Below are 17,592 nucleotides of genomic sequence, written 5' to 3' on the forward strand. Positions count from 1 at the left end.
ACACAGAAGAACAGACACCTGTGCGATGGGGAGATCGTCATCCAACTTCTGTCTAATGTGTGGCCACCTTTAGGGTACATCAAAAGGGAATTTCACCTTTAGTTATGCTCCAACCTTTTATTACTTTCTAATATGACTCCCACTGATTCCCAGTACTGAGTGGACATGGACTGGGGTTTAAAAGGGAATTATCAACAAGTACCAGAAGGTGGTCTAAACTGTAACCCATTAGGCACTGGCTAGACTGTAGTATGGAGTCTAAGCAATGCCTCTTAAACAAACACACACATGCGGTGACAGACACACACAGGGACACACAGACAGCTAGGCCTCACCACACTACAGCCAGGCTCCTCTCTGTACAGGAACACAGCTCTCTGCTCCTCCCCCACTGATCACATGGGCGGATGACATCAGGAAGGTCCTTTAGAGTGGTATAAAACTTCATCTACCCTCTTCTGAGTCCTGGGGCCGCCCATCTCAGCAGTGCACTCCGCAAAAATTGTCTGCATTGCAAGCTGCCCTAGAATTCAGAACAGGCAGTTTAATGAAGACCAGGACATAGCTGCAGTAGTGAGCAGGCACAGTGGGCCCCCCCAGAAGCAGTGGGCCCCGGCACTTGCCTGGGTGTGCCGGGTGCTAACGCCGACCCTGTGCACAAGGGTAGGGCTGAGGAGAGCAGTACAAACATACGTTTTGTAGAGCTTTTATCACCAGGAGGTGTCAATATGAACTTTTATTCTAGCACACTTTGCTCTTGCAAGTGCACCGGAGGTGGAGCTTCACCAGGAAGTGCTCTCTGTATTGAGCTGCTTCACAGCCCCTCCCCTCTGCTCTGATTGACAACTGTACGTTGCAGCATCCAACCAGGAGATCACTACAGATGTCACTCAGAGCAGAAAGGAGGGGCTGTGAAGCCCAATGCAAAGAGCACTTCACAGTGAAGCACAGTTCTCACGTGCCATCATTTCTTTGTTGAGTGTTGTATGCAAGGAGGCATAATACACCAAACAATATGTCCAATATAACACGACAAATGTGTGGTCCTAATCAAATACAACACCATGACACCACACCATTATTACATATCAAAAAAATCTTTATTCCAAATACATCTGTAAAAATATTAAAATATTAATCATATCCAATAAAATGGATCCCAAATGTGGCAGTGGGCGGCGGACCAAGAGCAGTACAGGTCACATAGTAAACACAGAATGAAAATTCATAAAAGTACAAATACAAAATAAGCATTAGTACCTCACTGCAGTATCACATCTCCATTATACTTGCCATCAAATAAGTGGGCACAAAAAGTAATGGGAGATCCTAAAGTGGAACCCCACATACACACACCACTAAGTGCAGAGGTAGACATAAGTCCATCCTGTATATAAACACCCATACAGTAATTAGATGGCAGGTACAGTACAGACCAAAAGTTTGGACACACCTTCTCATTCAAAGAGTTTTCTTTATTTTCATGACTATGAAGGCATCAAAACTATGAATTAACACATGTGAAATTATATACATAAACAAGTGTGAAACAACTGAAAATATGTCATATTCTAGGTTCTTCAAAGTAGCCACCTTTTGCTTTGATTACTGCTTTGCACACTCTTGGCATTCTCTTGATGAGCTTCAAGAAGTAGTCCCCTGAAATGGTCTTCCAACAGTCTTGAAGGAGTTCCCAGAGATGCTTAGCACTTGTTGGCCCTTTTGCCTTCACTCTGCGGTCCAGCTCACCCCAAACCATCTTGATTGGGTTCAGGTCCGGTGACTGTGGAGGCCAGGTCATCTGGCGCAGCACCCCATCACTCTCCTTCATGGTCAAATAGCCCTTACTTTCAAAGTTTTCCCAATTTTTCGGCTGACTGACTCACCTTCATTTCTTAAAGTAATGATGGCCACTCGTTTTTCTTTACTTATGTCACGGAACCATGAACCAGACGTACAACAAGAGATAAGTGAAAATAAGAAGGCTTTATTGAACATAAAGCTGTAAAGCAAAAGTCCAAACGAATGGTGAAACCGAAACAGAGTCTTTGAGAGGCCAGAGATCAGGAACCAGAAGGGTAGTCAGACGAAGCCAGGATCAGGAACCAGCAGGGTAGTCAGACGAAGCCAGGATCAGGAACCAGCAGGGTAGTCAGACGAAGCCAGGATCAGGAACCAGAAGCAGCAGCAGTCTTAGAAGCATGTGAACACAGGAGGACCAAGCAAGGAACTGAAGCCACAGACCTCCTATATATATGAGCTAGGCATCCAGCTCCTCCCAGTGGGAAGGAGGAGCCGCAGGGTGGAAGGCTACAAGAAACCCAGAAACCAAGATGGCCGCCAGCACATGTCAAACGAAGGAGAACAGCAAGAAGGTAAGACCATGACAGTACCTCCCCCTCAAGGGCCCCTCCTCCGCGGAGCAAAAAACGGTTTCTGAGGGAAGCGTGCGTGGAAGGCTCGGAGCAAGGCAGGAGCATGGACATCTGCGGAGGGAACCCAGGAACGCTCCTCTGGACCATAACCACGCCAATGGACCAAAAAATGCACCCGACCGCGGACCAGGCGTGAGTCCAGGACATTGCTCACCTCATACTCCTCATGATTGCCCACTCGGACCGGACGAGGCCGAGGAACCGAGGAAGTGAAACGATTACACACCAGTGGCTTCAACAGGGAGACATGAAACACGTTAGAGATCCGCATGCCAGGAGGAAGCGCAAGGGCATAGGCTACCGGGTTTACCCTGCGAAGCACTCGGAAGGGACCAACAAAGCGAGGCGCCAGCTTGGGAGTGGGCACTCGAAGGTTGCGGGTGGACAACCATACACGGTCTCCGACCTGGTAGGAAGGAGCAGGCGCTCGTCTGCGATCAGCCTGGAGTCTCTGGCGCTGCGCAGAGACCTCAAGGGACTTCTGGATCTGTACCCAAGAAGCACGTAGGATGGAAAGGTGATCCTCCACAGCCGGAATATCCTGGGGAGAGAATACCTCCGGTAACATGGCAGGTTGGAACCCATAATTGGCCATGAAGGGAGACGTCCCAGAGGAAGAGTTCACCGCCGTGTTCCTGGCAAACTCAGCCCAAGGCAGAAGGTCAACCCAATTGTCTTGGTGATCGGAGACATAGCAACGAAGGAATTGCTCCAAGGCCTGATTGGATCGTTCTGCGGCCCCATTGGACTGAGGGTGGTAGGCCGAGGAGAAGGAGAGATGAATCCCCAACTGGGAGCAAAAGGCGCTCCAGAACCTGGACACAAACTGACTCCCCCGATCCGACACAATCTCCTTGGGCAAACCGTGCAACCGGAAGACCTCCCTGGCAAAAATCGTGGCCAACTCTTGTGCAGAGGGTAACCTCTTGAGAGGAACACAGTGGCACATTTTGGAAAACCGATCCACAATCATGAGAATGACCGTATGGCCTCGGGATGCAGGGAGGTCCACAATGAAATCCATCCCCAGGTGTGACCATGGGCGCTCCCCGGTGGCTATGGGTTGCAGAAGGCCCAACGGAAGGTGCCGAGGGGACTTACTCTGGGCACAAACGGAGCATGCCGCTACATATGCGGCGATGTCGGAACGTAGGGAAGGCCACCAGAACAGACGTGAAACAGCCCAGGACAGCTGATTCTTTCCAGGATGCCCCGCGGTCTTGGAGTTATGGTAGGTTCGCAACAACCGAGTGCGCAACTCCTCAGGCACAAAACATCTGCCGTTGGGTCTCCCAGGGGGAGCACCAGATTGAGCCGCCAAAATCTGCTCACCCAGGGGAGAGGTCAGGCTGGTGCGAATGGCGGCCAGGATCTGATTCGGAGGTATGACCGAAGTCGGAATCGACTCCTCCCTGGACAGCTCGGAGTACTGCCGTGATAGGGCATCCGCCCTGATGTTCTTGGAACCGGGTAGGTAGGAGACCACGTAATTAAAACGTGACAAGAACAGAGCCCATCTGGCCTGACGTGGTGTCAATCTCTTGGCCTCAGAAAGGTAGGTCAGATTCTTATGGTCCGTCAGGATGAGAACCGGAACCACCGAACCCTCGAGCAAGTGCCTCCATTCTTTAAGGGCCTGCACGATGGCCAATAACTCCCTGTCACCAATCTGATAGTTGCACTCCGCGGAAGACAGTTTCCGGGAGTAAAACCCACAAGGAAGCAGAGGACCCTCTGGTGTTCTACGCTGAGACAGAAGGGCGCCTACTCCCGTCTCAGACGCGTCCACCTCGAGGACAAAGGGCAACCCAGGGTTGGGATGCGACAGAATCGGAGCCGACACAAAAGCGGACTTTAGGGCCTCAAAAGCTCGGATGGCCTCGAGCGGCCAGACCTGGGAATTACTGCCCTTCCTGGTCAGATCCGTGAGAGGCTTGGCCAGCATGGAAAAGTCCCTGATGAACTTCCGATAATAATTGGCGAAGCCCAAAAAGCGCTGCAGGGAACGAAGACCACTGGGCTGGGGCCACTGTAAGACAGCCGAAACCTTCTCAGGATCCATGGAGAACCCCTCAGCGGAAATGATGTAACCTAAGAAGGTTACCTGGGATCGGTGAAATTCGCATTTCTCAAGCTTACCGAACAGCTTGTTCTCTCGTAACCGTTGCAACACTCGTCTGACATCCAGAATGTGGGCCTCCATGGATTCAGAATATACCAAGATGTCATCCAAATAGACCACCACACACTGCTGCAACAGGTCACGGAAAACATCGTTGATGAATTCCTGATAGACTGCGGGCGCATTGCACAACCCAAAGGGCATAACCAAGGATTCATAATGACCGGTCCTGGTGTTAAACGCGGTCTTCCACTCATCGCCCGCCTTGATCCTTACCAGGTTATATGCCGCCCTCAGGTCGAGTTTGGTAAAGACCGTGGCCCCTTTAAGGCGATCGAACAGCTCGGAAATCAAGGGTATCAGGTAAGCGTTCTTGATCGTGATGCGATTGAGACCCCTGTAATCGATGCAAGGCCTCAACTCACCGCCCTTCTTTTTCACAAAGAAAAATCCAGCCCCTGCCGGGGACGAGGATTTGCGAATGTGTCCGCGTGAAAGCGCCTCCCTCACGTACTCCTCCATGGCCTCATTCTCCGCTACCGACAGTGGATAGACTTTGCCACGAGGAGGAACGGCACCAGGTTGTAACTCTATGGCACAATCGTATGGGCGGTGCGGAGGTAGGGCAACCGCGCGCACCTTATCGAATACATCCCGGTACTCCTCGTATTCAGGAGGCAACAGAGAGTCCGAGGAAGTACACAGCAACTTGACAGACCCATGGATGCAACTAGCCCCACACTGCGGTGACCACGAGAGGATCTCGGCCGATCTCCAATCGAAAGTCGGATTATGCTTCTGGAGCCAGGGGTACCCCATAACCACCGAGTAGTGTGGAGACGAAATAACCTGGAGACAGACCGACTCTCTGTGAACGGCACCAATGGCTATCCCCACTGGAAGGGTCTCATGAGTCACGTGTGACGACAGAAGGGGTCTGCCGTCTATCGCCTCAAGAGCCAGTGGGGAACCTCGAGCCTGCAGAGGAATGGAATTGGCGGCAGCGAACACACTATCAATGAACAAACCACCAGCACCAGAGTCCACCAACGCCTGGGTCGTCACCGAGCCCCCGACCCAGGAGAGGACAACAGTGATCAGTGGTTTGTCAACACGGGAAAACGGGGACGAGGAGACTCCACCCAAGATCTGCCCCCGAAAGGATCTCAGGTACGAGCGTTTCCCGGACGGTTCGGACATGCCAACCGAAAATGCCCACCGAGACCACAGTACATGCATCGACCCTCGCGTCTCCGGAGTACCCTCTCCCCCTCGGACAGGCGAGCAAACCCCAGCTGCATGGGTTCACCCCCAGACAAGTCATCCCCAGGAGGCGTGGGAGGAGAGGGAGGCACGGGTGGGACAGCAAACGTAGGCGCCAATCTGTTAGAAGACCTCCGCAGGCTCTCCTTAAAGGAAGGTCTCTCCCTGAGTCTGGTGTCAATCAAAATCAGGAAAGAAATAAGAGACTCGAGCTCCACTGGTAGGTCCTTAGCTGCAACCTCATCCTTCAAGGCATCCGAGAGACCATGAGAGAAAGCAGCGACCAGAGCCTCATTATTCCAGCCCACCTCTGCTGCCAGGGTACGAAACTCAATGGCGTATTCAGCTACGGATCGTGAACCCTGTCTGATGGACATAAGGAGCTTCGCAACAGAGGCAGCACGAGCCGGCACATCGAATACCTTCCGAAGAGAAGCAACAAAACCGGAAAACTCGGCAACCACCGGATTGTTGTTCTCCCATAAAGGGCTGGCCCAGGCCAAGGCCTTGTCCGAGAGCAGCGAGATCAAGAAGCCCACCTTTGATCTCTCAGTAGGAAAGGCATGTGGCAGCAACTCGAAATAAATGCCCACCTGGTTAAGGAAACCTCGGCACTGAGTTGGCTCTCCCCCAAAGCGCTGTGGAAGAGGGGCAGAACCGGTCATACCCCGAAACACCGCAGGCGCAACAACAGGTGTCGGGGTAGACTCTGGCGCAACAACCCGAGCGGCAGTAGGAGCGACAACCGACCCATCGGCAACGGGAGCGAAATGAGCCGTGCGTTCAAGCAGGGTTTGCAACGCCACAGCGAACCGACCCAACAGGTGATCCTGCTGATCAAGTCTGGCAACCAGCATGGGTAGCGAGAATGGCCCTGTACCGTCAGAACTCATGGCTTGGTCCTAATGTCACGGAACCATGAACCAGACGTACAACAAGAGATAAGTGAAAATAAGAAGGCTTTATTGAACATAAAGCTGTAAAGCAAAAGTCCAAACGAATGGTGAAACCGAAACAGAGTCTTTGAGAGGCCAGAGATCAGGAACCAGAAGGGTAGTCAGACGAAGCCAGGATCAGGAACCAGCAGGGTAGTCAGACGAAGCCAGGATCAGGAACCAGCAGGGTAGTCAGACGAAGCCAGGATCAGGAACCAGAAGCAGCAGCAGTCTTAGAAGCATGTGAACACAGGAGGACCAAGCAAGGAACTGAAGCCACAGACCTCCTATATATATGAGCTAGGCATCCAGCTCCTCCCAGTGGGAAGGAGGAGCCGCAGGGTGGAAGGCTACAAGAAACCCAGAAACCAAGATGGCCGCCAGCACATGTCAAACGAAGGAGAACAGCAAGAAGGTAAGACCATGACAACTTAGCTGCTTTTTTCTTGCCATAATACAAATTCTAACAGTCTATTCAGTAGGACTATCAGCTGTGTATCCACCTGACTTCTCCTCAACGCAACTGATGGTCCCAACCCCATTTATAAGGCAAGAAATCCCACTTATTAAACCGGACAGGGCACACCTGTGAAGTGAAAACCATTTCAGGGGTCTACCTCTTGAAGCTCATCAAGAGAATGCCAAGAGTGTGCAAAGCAGTAATCAAAGCAAAAGGTGGCTACTTTGAAGAACCTAGAATATGACATATTTTCAGTTGTTTCACACATGTTTGTTATGTATATAATTCCACATGTGTTAATTCATAGTTTTGAAGCCTTCAGTGTGAATCTACAATTTTCATAGTCATGAAAATAAAGAAAAGTCTGAATGAGAAGGTGTGTCCAAACTTTTGGTCTGTACTGTATATCAAAGTCTTACATAAGTCAAGGGTGTAAACCACAGCAAAGATGATAATTCAAATGGATACAGATCGCAGTGCCCCTGGACCACCACCGTTACCCCGACGCGCGTTTCGCCCTACCGCTTCTTCCAGGGGGCATGTTACATGTGCATCCAGACCTAGTTTAAATACCTACCAAATGCTTCAAAACCCCTCTCCTTTCCATTATACCCAGGTGTATAGATCACCTGTATTTGCGTTCACAGGTACGCGCGCTCGCCCTAATATCCGGTGTATTCAAAGCCGTAAACTGCGGTACGTCATTTCCCGAACTTCCAGAACCGGAAGTGCTCGACCCGCCATTTTGGATAAGGGTGATAAGCGCTGGATAGAGCGGATCCGGAAATGTCAAATCCACCATTCTAAAGGAGGGTAAGGGGAGATATATACAGAATATCCACTGAGAATAAGGGACCTTATAACATGGACCAATTACACCACAATATAAATAAATACCTCCATTAAACATGTCGAATATTAGATACGTGTATCACTGTACCAAAAACAATATCGACGCAGTGTACCACACGTGAGTGAGGTGTGACAAGTGAAAGGGCTCAAGTGCCATGCTGAGTGAATAATACCAACGTGAAAAGTGACAACATAATCATGAAAATAAAATAATTATAAAAAAACATGATGACGGTAAAATAAAATGTTTATATAACAAATTCCTTATTATGTCTACTCCTGTGATACAGTATCAAAAGTAATATAAATGACAATATAAGCATGTCAAACAGTGAAATCAGATTAGTAATAAATACACAAAAAATATATAATCCATCACATACAATAATATTAGGATTATTTATATTACCAATATATATTAATTGATACTACCTAACCCGTGACTACATGTAAAAACACAAGTACATGTCTCATGATATTCTACATATCATACATATCATCTATATAAAAGTTACAAATTCAAGAGATCAAAAAGTCCTTCGAAATAAAGTCCCATATTTTTCCACACTTCCCTGCCTCCTTTTTTCCTTTGTAGTTTCTAGTTGTTGTTACACTCTCTCTTCTCGTTTTTTCCTTTTTCATTTAATCAGGCGTCACTTCCTCACATCCCTCCATCCTCACTAGCGGACCACACTTACCAGGGCACTCTAGGAGGAAGGTAGGTATATGGTTATACAAGATATATATACACTGCGTGCAGAATTATTAGGCAAATTAGTATTTTGACCACATCATCCTCTTTATGCATGTTGTCTTACTCCAAGCTGTATAGGCTCAAAAGCCTACTACCAATTAAGCATATTAGGTGATGTGCATCTCTGTAATGAGAAGGGGTGTGGTCTAATGACATCAACACCCTATATTAGGTGTGACAGGACTTGACAGGCTCAGAAAAGTCAAAAATAGTGAGATATCTTGCAGAGGGATGCAGCACTCTTAAAATTGCAAAGCTTCTGAAGCGTGATCATCGAACAATCAAGCGTTTCATTCAAAATAGTCAACAGGGTCGCAAGAAGCGTGTGGAAAAACCAAGGCGCAAAATAACTGCCCATGAACTGAGAAAAGTCAAGCGTGCAGCTGCCAAGATGCCACTTGCCACCAGTTTGGCCATATTTCAGAGCTGCAACATCACTGGAGTGCCCAAAAGCACAAGGTGTGCAATACTCAGAGACATGGCCAAGGTAAGAAAGGCTGAAAGACGACCACCACTGAACAAGACACACAAGCTGAAACGTCAAGACTGGGCCAAGAAATATCTCAAGACTGATTTTTCTAAGGTTTTATGGACTGATGAAATGAGAGTGAGTCTTGATGGGCCAGATGGATGGGCCCGTGGCTGGATTGGTAAAGGGCAGAGAGCTCCAGTCCGACTCAGACGCCAGCAAGGTGGAGGTGGAGTACTGGTTTGGGCTGGTATCATCAAAGATGAGCTTGTGGGGCCTTTTAGGGTTGAGGATGGAGTCAAGCTCAACTCCCAGTCCTACTGCCAGTTTCTGGAAGACACCTTCTTCAAGCAGTGGTACAGGAAGAAGTCTGCATCCTTCAAGAAAAACATGATTTTCATGCAGGACAATGCTCCATCACACGCGTCCAAGTACTCCACAGCGTGGCTGGCAAGAAAGGGTATAAAAGAAGAAAATCTAATGACATGGCCTCCTTGCTCACCTGATCTGAACCCCATTGAGAACCTGTGGTCCATCATCAAATGTGAGATTTACAAGGAGGGAAAACAGTACACCTCTCTGAACAGTGTCTGGGAGGCTGTGGTTGCTGCTGCACGCAATGTTGATGGTGAACAGATCAAAACACTGACAGAATCCATGGATGGCAGGCTTTTGAGTGTCCTTGCAAAGAAAGGTGGCTATATTGGTCACTGATTTGTTTTTTTTTTGTTTTTGAATGTCAGAAATTTATATTTGTGAATGTTGAGATGTTATATTGGTTTCACTGGTAAAAATAAATAATTGAAATGGGTATATATTTGTTTTTTGTTAAGTTGCCTAATAATTATGCACAGTAATAGTCACCTGCACACACAGATATCCCCCTAAAATAGCTAAAACTAAAAACAAACTAAAAACTACTTCCAAAAATATTCAGCTTTGATATTAATGAGTTTTTTGGGTTCATTGAGAAAATGGTTGTTGTTCAATAATAAAATTAATCCTCAAAAATACAACTTGCCTAATAATTCTGCACTCCCTGTACACAACACAAGGTACATCAGCCTGGCTGGAATGCACATCACTGTAGGGATTACTCAGATCCCATCTAGGAATACTAATAAAAACCTATCATCACCTCAAATATACACAACATAATAACAATATAAAAAATAATAATTAATTAAATATATGGGGGTAATTCAGGCCAGAGAAAAGCCCTACAGGAAGGGTACAAAGCTATTGACTTCATACCTCTGAATCTCAACCCTGAACCGATTGAGTTATGTACTTCCCCCGAAGGTGCTTTGGGATGGAAGGATAGTAGGGACTCAATCTCCTAGGCATCTTTAGCCGCTTCTATGGCCAGTACATGTTCTCTTACCCGGCGTTTGAAAGGCCGGGAAGTCATGCCAACGTATATCCTTTTGCATGGATATATTGCCCAGTACACTACCCCAACTGTTGTGCAGGTGATCGTATGGGTGATATCATATTCTCGGGTACCGGGCATGTTCCAAAATCAATCGTCCTATCCACTTTCCCACAGGCCACACAAGACTCACATGGTCTGCACCCCCATTTCTGGCCCTTAGTGCCAAAAATCAGCCCCATCATGGGGCCTGTGTAGTGACACTTAACAAGTTAATCTCGAAGATTCCTAGGTCTTCTATATGCAATAGAGGCCATGAGCCAACACCTTCTTATTGTTGAGGGTCCATTCGCAAGTTCTCCCAGTTTTGATAAAGCCTGTCTTACCTCTTTGGAACCCCCATTGTATTCCGTGATAAATCTCATTTTCTCCTCCTTCTTGGCTTGTGTCATCTTATCGGCCCTGGGATACAGAAGGTTATTCCGATCCATAAATTTTGCTCATTCATATGCCCTCCTGATGTCCGTCTCCTTGTACCCCCGTTGTTGAAAACGTCTCCATAAAATCTCTGCTTGCGTTTCAAACGCTGCCTTGGTGGAGCATACTCTTTTTACCCACAGAAACTGTCCCACTGGGATGTGGTCAACTAGATTCCTAGGATGGGATGATACAGCATGTAAAAGGGAATTAACAAAAGTTTCTTTTCTACATAAATCCGTTAGAATCCAACCATCCTCCTTCACCGTTCTATGGACATCCAGGAAGTAAATTTCCTTGGTACTCATTTTAGATGTGAGCTTAATATTTAGCCCATTGTTATTCAGTCCGTCCACAAAAGACTCAAAGTCCCCCACGGACCCCCGCCATATGATCAGAATATCATCTATATACCTTCCCCAAAAGAGGACTCGCTCAATCATTGGCTGGGGTCCATGAGGAAGATGCACCTTTCCCACAGCCCCAGGAACAAATTAGCATATGAAGGCGCACAAGACGCCCCCATTGCTGTTCCCTGGAGCTGTAGGAAATACACACCCCTGAAAAGAAAGAAATTGTGCGTGAGCACAAACTCCAATAAAAACTCACATCTATCTTCCTGAATTTCAGATGATCTTAAGAAAAATTCAACTGCCGCTAGGCCATCCGTATGCCGTATGGAGGTGTACAGTAATTCCACATCACATGTTGCTATTATCATCTCCGGGTCCAATTGCATCCCTTCCATTTTTCTCAATACATCTGTGGTATCTTTTAGATGCGACGGGAGGGTCTCAACTAAGGGATATAGAAAGGAGTCAATATATTTACACGCTGCATCACAGATCCAATTGATCCCCGACACTATAGGGCAGTGATGGCTAACCTTGGCACTCCAGCTGTGGTGAAACTACAACTCCCAGCATGCTCCATTTATTTCTACAGAGTTCTGAGAGCAGCCAAGCAAGGGGGGCATCTTGGGAGTTGTAGTTTTACCACAGCTGGAGTGCCAAGGTTAGCCATCACTGCTATAGGGCGTCACTTTGCATTTTTGTGCACTTTGGGTAATACGTAGAGTGTGGGGATGGTTGGATCCCCTTTAATCTAATAGGTAACCTGTTTTGCAGAAATACTGCCTTTTTCACACCCCCTCTGTAGAATAGTTTTTAACTCTTCTGTGAATTTAACAAGTGGGTTAAATGTAAGTTTTTTATAACACTCCTGTGTTTTCAATTGCCTAAAGGCTTCTTTCTCATACATTGTGACGGGCCAGATTACAATATTCCCTGATTTAATGACTACATCCTTCCATCCCACACAATTATCGAAATATCTTGTTGTAGGAATTTTTTCTAATTCCTTACTCACCAGTCTGACGAATAGGTCTATATCCGGAAACAAGGAGAAGGGGGAAAATTTCCTTGATTTGGGGATCAATGATGCAGGAAAATCATCACCACTTGACTCCTGTTCATCCAATAGTGCAAGCAAATCCCGCAGTGCCTCTTGTTCCACCAACGTGCCAAACCTAGGATCCATTTTCTTCTAGTAAAACCAGAAGAGGTGCAGATCTTTTATGGCTATAAAGGGATCAAAATTAGCAGTGAGGCAAAATGAAAGTCCCCTGTTCAGAATACTAATTTGAGCCTCTGTCAATTACCTGTAAAGGCTGATGTCCATAATCTTGCGTCCCCTGTCGTCTCCTCCAAACCTGTCTGGATGTCTCCTCAAACTTACATTTTGTACACCTCTTTGGGTTCCTTATAGGTCCATACGTGGAGCCACTAGATTCCCCTTCGGTTGATACCGCTGAAGATATTGAGGTTGAGCTGGAACGCGGTTCCTGTTTTTGTGTCTTCCATTTATATACTCTAGTTTGTGTGGCATCCATTTTATCTCTCTAAAATTTCTTACTCTTCACCAACTTAATTTGTTTTTCCCAAGAGGTGAACTGGACTTCCATATCCTTTTTAAAAACTTCCATTTCACTTACAGGTAATCGCGTCACCAACTGCTCCTCGATTACATTAATTTCCCCCTCCAGGGTAGTCAGCATTTTTGTATTAAGCTCCACGATAGTTTGCCTTAGACCTCTAGAGCACCTATCACAGATTGTTTCCCATCTTTATTTTATGGGACTTTATTTGAAAGGACTTTTTGATCTCTTGAATTTTTTTACTTTTTATCATGAGACATGTACTTGTGTTTTTACGTGTAGCCACGGGTTAGGTAGTATCAATTAATATTATTATTATTGTATGTGATATATATTTTTTGTGTATTTATTACTAATCTGATTTCAATGTTTGACATGCTTATATTGTCATTTATATCACTTTTGATACTGTATCACAGGAGTAGACATAATAAGGAATAAGGAATTGGTTATATAAACATGTTTCACAATCAACTGTTTGAAGAGGAGGTGGCGCTTCATGCGAGCTCCGCTTCCTGTTCATTACACTGTACCTTGTCTCATAAGTGCAGTGTAATGATGAGTACTTATTCCATTCACTTGAATTGAGCGAGTACTTGTAATTACACTATGCCGCTGCTCCACAGGAGACGACGCATAGTGTAATGACCAGTAATTTACCCAATTTCAAATTAAAGTGTATATACAATGAGTGATATTATAGCATTAAAACTTCACTTTTATTGGTGATCTAAAACCTATTAAAAACTTGAGCAATCACTGTGATATTTGAATCAGTGATTAGTGTTTCTCACTATCTATAATTTTTCTCACTATCTATAAAAACTGTGATAACATGCTTAATCTGAATGGTAAACCACCAATGTGTCTGCTCAAGTACTGTACATATCACTGATCACTAATAAAACTTAAACACACTGCCCCCAATATATTTTAGCATCCTCAGGGGTATAGGGTAATGGCGACAGAGCATGCCACACTGAAACTTATTAAACCGTCACATGAACTCAATTTTGACTGACGGACAGACCACCAGAGGGACTAATCATTAGAAATTTGCTGTGCAGAAGCTCTCGAAATGAGTATTAGACACAACTGGACACGACTTAAAGGGGTTGTCTCATCATAGACAATGGGGGCATATCGCTAGGACAGGGGCGGACACAGGGCCCCTGTGCAAAGAATGTGCCTGGTCCCACCCCATCCTCCACAAACCACACATACAGACATAAACATATACAATACGTGCATAATCCTGGAAGACCAAGGAGCATATAAGGCTGCAAAGTGCTTTTGGCAAACAATGTGTCGTGCAACCAAGTCACAGCAGCACAATGCTGCAATGCATCGAGTTAAAATGAACGGGGTCGCATTGTGACCTTCAAGTTTCTTACAATAACAATCCGAAAGTTGAAAGAAATTCAGCAGGTTGGATTTTTTGTGACTGTCGGGTCACGGCCCCATTTACTTTACTAGTTGCGGTGTAGCGTAGTGTTGCTTCAGGCTTTGGCTGCACAATGTGTGTTGCAGCCACAGCCACCTTGTGGTGCTAGCCTAAGGGACCATTTAGACGGCCATATGTGTTTTGCAGTTCGCAAATTGCGGATCTGCAAAACACGGAGACTGCCCGCATGTGTCCTATGATAGAAAATGCTGATTCTTGCCCGCAATTGCGGATAAGAATAGGACATATACAAACGGAAAATGCAAATGTGATCGCACACTACATCCAGCATTCTGCCCTGCCTCCATGCTGGATGAGACATTGGTGTACATTTTGGCCAAAGCGTAATAAGCCACTCACCGCGTCAAGGTCGTCTCATTTGAGTGGTCCCTAACACTTGTTCCTACCTGTTTATGGGCCATGAAGAATAGGACATGTTCTATCTTTTTTGCAAGGCCGAGGAACAGAAGTAGGGATGCGGACAACACCCAGTGTGCTGTCTGCATCATTTGTAGCCCCATTAAAATGAATGGGTCTTTTTCACACATCCTCACATGCACTCTCACATACACACACTGTCATACATGCAGGCACTCTCACATACACACACTGTCATACATGCAGGCACTCTCACATACACACACTGTCATACATGCAGGCACTCTCACATACACACACTGTCATACATGCAGGCACTCTCACATACACACACTGTCATACATGCAGGCACTCTCACATACACACACAGTCATACATGCAGGCACTCTCACATACACACACTGTCATACATGCAGGCACTCCCACATACACACACTGTCATACATGCAGGCACTCCCACATACACAGACTGTCATACATGCAGGCACTCCCACATACACACACTGTCATACATGCAGGCACTCCCACATACACATGCAGCCAGCCAGTAGCACAGGGGCAACACGTGAGGTGCACGGTGGGCCGATGAGGGGCCAAATAATATAACACACAGTTCATCAGTTTACTCACGGTTAGCAGAAAGCCTCCCTGGGCTGGCAGCACAGTGTTGAGGTGGACAGCACGAAATCCTCCGGGGCACGCTCTGTGGTAGGGAAGCATCAGCCAAGATGGTGGTTGAGGTGCCCTTGATGTTAGGGGTGCTTAGGGTGCTTGTTGCGGCTGAGTCCCTTGATGGTTTTTGTCGTGACGCCAGTACCGTTAATGGTGGTACAACCATTAGTAGTAATAATGAGGTAGACAGTGGTAAGAAGCAACTCAGAACTTTTACTGTTGATGACTTTAGTTGCAGCAGTACAAAAATGCAGTCTCTTGATGTTAACAGAGTAGGTCTGCAAATCCACTGTTTCTAGGCTTTTCAGGTTTTACTTGGAGCTGTGGGTCAGGTGTACCTTGTTCTTATTGTTGTGCTGGGTCCTGTTCCTTGTTCTTTCCCTACAAGCTGAACATTTGAACAGGAAAACTCATCTGTCTCTCAGAAGTATGGTGTGGCTGCCAGAAGCTATAAGTCCTCCACCATGCGCAAAGGTGTCTGTGGCCCTCAATAATGGCTCTTATCACCGATGATTCCTTAGGAAGCTTGTTTCTATTCCAGGGAGGCAAACTCTTCTCCTACTGGTCAGGGATGCAAGTCTATAGTCCGGCCACAGAAGGAAAACGCTCTTCTGCGCCTCACATCTTAGTACCACCTCATGGCGAAGTTGGCTCCACTCACTAATCTGTGTCATGGAGTCTTCACTCTACACTCTCTCCCACTACTCAGATCTGCTCTCATCTCTAACTACATTTTTAATCATCTGCCTCCCTAGGCCTGACCTAGGTATATATAAGACCTGAACTTTATCCCCCATCTAGTGGTGGGATGTATAAATTACACCTAATCTGCCTGATAACAGGGATTTTACAGATACATTAATACAAAGTACCACAATATAACATAATTCATTTGACAAGGTAAAAAGTGCTTTTAAGCAGTGCCCACACACACGTAGTGGTACGCTGCACACAGACTATCATACATGCAGGCACTCTCACATACACACACTATCATACATGCAGGCACTCTCACATACACACATTATCATACATGCAGGCACTCCCACATACACACACTGTCATACATACAGGCACTCTCACACAGACTGCCATACATGCAGGCACTCTAACATACACAGACTGTCATTCATGTATGCACTCTCACATACACACACCGTCATACATGCAGGGCAGGCACTCTTTTACACTACATATAGATCCCTTCCTCACCTCCTGGCTCTGTATTGCTGGTTCTTGTGTCCCCAGCCAGGCTCCTCCCCCTCTTAGTAGCAGGGCTCGGTCTCCACACAGCAGCAGCCCTTCCTTCCTTCTAGCAGAGCTGGCTCATTGGAGGGGAGGCTGTCAGTGCTTTTGAGTGACAGTTTGTAGACCAATCAGCTCTCCATCTCCTGGTCAGTAAGGTTGGGTCCACAAGGTCCTATTTTTTATAACATTGCGGCAAAATGCAGTGTTTTTTTGCCGTGATTTGTTAAAAATCAGACCCTGTGGATCCAGCCTTACTGACCAGGAGTGCTGATTACACTAAAACCTACCAGTCCTCCTATGAATCAGCGCTGCTATTCAGCCCCTGACCAGCAGATCATCTCTCAGTCACTCTGAAGTTCAGGAAGGGGGCCCCACTGCAGCCAGCTACTTTTCCTACTGTGTGCAATCGCACAGTGGGAGGAGCTTACCGGCAACTCAGAAAGCTCAGTTAGCCACGATCTCCCTAGTGGGCCAGTTCAGGCTGGGCCCCCTCACACTCTGGGCCCTGTGCAGCTGAACCAGCTGCACAGGCGGTATGTCCACCCCTGCGCTAGGATATGCTCCCATTGTCTTATAGGTGCGGGTCCCACCGCTGGGACCTGCACCTATATAGAGAACGAAGCCCCGCAAGGGGGGTGGCTGGAGGACTCCGGTCCAGCCACCACCAAGCTGGCTCCCCATAGAAGTGAATGGGAGCGCACCGCGCATGACTGGTCTCCGTTCCCATTCACTTCTATGGGCTCGATGGAAATAGCCGAGCCAGCGCTCGGCTATT

General features: G+C 46.9%; 1 long non-coding RNA gene across 1 annotated transcript; it reads right to left on the reverse strand.

Annotated features, from left to right (window-relative positions):
• Positions 1-11,067: 11,067 nt before the first annotated feature.
• LOC120995000 lies at positions 11,068-12,630 on the reverse strand. Its single transcript, XR_005777513.1, has 3 exons — positions 12,508-12,630; positions 11,749-11,937; positions 11,068-11,316 (listed from the first exon to the last, which is right to left on the reverse strand). It is a non-coding gene; the product is annotated as an uncharacterized LOC120995000 (long non-coding RNA).
• Between the last annotated feature and the right edge of the window lie 4,962 nt (positions 12,631-17,592).

The sequence above is a fragment of the Bufo bufo genome, chromosome 3, assembly GCF_905171765.1.
Source record: "Bufo bufo chromosome 3, aBufBuf1.1, whole genome shotgun sequence".
NCBI classification, from domain to species: domain Eukaryota; kingdom Metazoa; phylum Chordata; class Amphibia; order Anura; family Bufonidae; genus Bufo; species Bufo bufo.